Consider the following 2,647-nt stretch of genomic DNA (forward strand, 5'->3'; position numbering starts at 1 on the left):
GAAAGATATAATTTAACATTTGTAAACCATATATTAGAAGTGTGTCAAGTTAAAAAGGGACTAGTGATGTTAAAATGTTTTTAGCGCACTGTTAAACATGAGCTATATAACCCTTCCTAAATAAACAAAAGGCACACACACACACAGGCACACACACACACATACACACACACACAAACACAAACACACAAAGAAAACAAATCACATCGACAAGGAAATACAGTAAATACGTTCTACAACATTGGGCAAATATAGAATAAAATATGGAAGAGTTTAGATATAAACAGGGAAATAAGAATGTTTTTATTAATCCATATTCTTATCCACCAAAACAAAACATTATAGTAAAAGCTTAAAATATTATATGTAAAAAATCCACTAGGCCAGAATGATAGGCAAAAACCTTTTAATTAAACAGATTTAAAACTTAAACATTCTTTTTTTTAAACAGCTCTTAATCAATTTATTAAAATAGTTGACTTAAGCATCTGCAAAGGTGACTTCCACCTCAACTTCTGGCTCAATACTGATGGAAGTAATCTGCTCAACAATCTCAGAAGCACTCTGCAAGTCAATGAGTTGATTGTGGATTTTCATCTGCAAATGATCCCATGTCTTAGAACCTTCACCACAAGGAGTTTTTTCTTGTTGTGATTCTCCCAGTCTTGGTAGGCATTTGAACTGGTCCTTTCATTTTGAGATTCTTTTCCTTTGCTCCTCTGATCAAGTCAGCACACACCTTCTCCAGGGATTTTACATTGCAGCTGATTAGAGTGATTCGAATTTGGTGAATTGCCACCTCCAGCTCCATGGGTGTTTTTCTGGTATCTTTAAAAGCCATGGCTGCTACGCAGCTTCCTTACTGACTTGTTCCTCCGTAAGAGCGAAGAGCGGTGAGCCAGGAGCAGGATCGTGACACCTATGACCGCGTCTTCTCAAAGAGCAAAACTTAAACATTCTAACATTAATAGACTAAAATTAATTTGGGATGAAAGTTAAAATTTGGGCAGGAAATATTCTTTTTATGACAGAATGCCAGCAAAAACAAGTATATACTAATCATTGAGATAGAAAATTTCCAATGTACAAACATAAATATAATAACTGACACAGGCAGGGGTGATTAATTGATGATAAAATGTTCAGAGGAAGATCGTTAGAATACACAATACTGATACTTTTTCAAGCCACTTTCCAAATTAATTATAAATAAGGTGTCTTTACAAGCGAAAGATCTCCTAGACCTCTCCTTAACCAAGTGACCAGTCCTAGTATCACAATAATGGTGATGGACAAACTGGACCTTCTCTGCCTGCAGATGGGCTGAGGTAGGAAACTCACAGTAGTGACTCTACAGTGTTCCCGGAAAAACGTTTAGGCTGAATTTAATCATGAGGACATTTTCAGACAACTTCAGAATGTAGATCATTGAGCCAGACAGCTGACCTGTCCTCTACAAACAAGTTCATGTCACCACAATCAATGACAACAACAAAAAGATGAGGAGATACTTCGGGTTTAAAATAACTAAACAAGTGTAGCTATATTATCTTTCTACTCTTTTTAAACCCAAATGTCTCTTCTCCTTTTTGTTGTGTGATTCGTGGTGACATGGACTGTGTGAAGGAGACAGGTCAGTTGTCCTGCTCAGTGTTCTACATTCTGCAGTTGTCTGGTGATTACCTCCTAGGAAACTCAGGCTAAGCATTTTCAGCAAGAACACGGCATTGTTCATATTCTGCACTGGCAGAGTCCTAGGTGACATGCTGTCTCCTGCCAGGCTCCTGACTCCTGTTCTCTCTCTACAGGATAGGAATTGAGAGAAGCAGGGTTACGGCCTCTGAATGCTGTTTGTCCATCTGAGATTGGTGTCTTTAGGTACTGATCACAACTGATTGCAGTTGGAGAGGGAAGGGCTGTGGCTTCTCAAATCAAAGGGGCCTAGTGGGTTAAAATCATCAAGAGCATTTCGTGGTCTTAAGTTCACTCCTCAGTAAAGGATCTCTGCGATGTTGGGTTTGATCTTGAACTTGTTTCGCTGTTTTAGTCTTTTTCATCAAGTGAAAAAACTACTTTGATGACACCCTTTCATCCTTTTCATCCTTTCAGCAGTATTTGGTATCTGTAGGGGAGAGGGAGAAAAACATCAAATGAGCATCTTTGTCTGGTCCTGTCTGGCTGAGTCTGGAGGGACTGCTAAGTGGTGATAACCCAGGGGCAAACTGAGCTCCTGCTGGGAGGACCAGCTGAAGGGCGAGCCTCAGGCTGGCTGAAGTGGCAGGTGCCATCCACAAGTGAGAAGAAAACACCCCAGAACTTCCAGTCAGCCTGGGGTGCAGAATGTAGGGACCCCACCTATGCCCTACCAGCAACTGGTAACATCAGTACCTTTCTTCCTGATAAGCTCTGTTTGGAGCAAAGCGATTGCTTTTCACACCTCCCAGTGAGGATGTGCTCAGCATCAACCATGCATGCTCAGAAACAGAGGGCTGCAGAAGGAGAGGACCCTTTGCAGAGAAATCCACCCCCTTACACCTCCATGTCCCAGTCTTTTAAAGGACGAGTGGGAGGGCCATGGAAAGAATCTGGGATGTGAGAAGCAGCAGGGACCTCAGACCACATCCATGTCCAGTTCTGCCTTTCACAA

General features: G+C 41.1%; 1 pseudogene; it reads right to left on the bottom strand.

Annotated features, from left to right (window-relative positions):
• Positions 1–391: 391 nt before the first annotated feature.
• Positions 392–1,519, bottom strand: LOC129032317 (small ribosomal subunit protein uS10-like; annotated as a pseudogene).
• Positions 1,520–2,647: the final 1,128 nt, after the last annotated feature.

The sequence above is a fragment of the Pongo pygmaeus genome, chromosome 1, assembly GCF_028885625.2.
Source record: "Pongo pygmaeus isolate AG05252 chromosome 1, NHGRI_mPonPyg2-v2.0_pri, whole genome shotgun sequence".
Taxonomy (NCBI): Eukaryota; Metazoa; Chordata; class Mammalia; order Primates; family Hominidae; genus Pongo; species Pongo pygmaeus.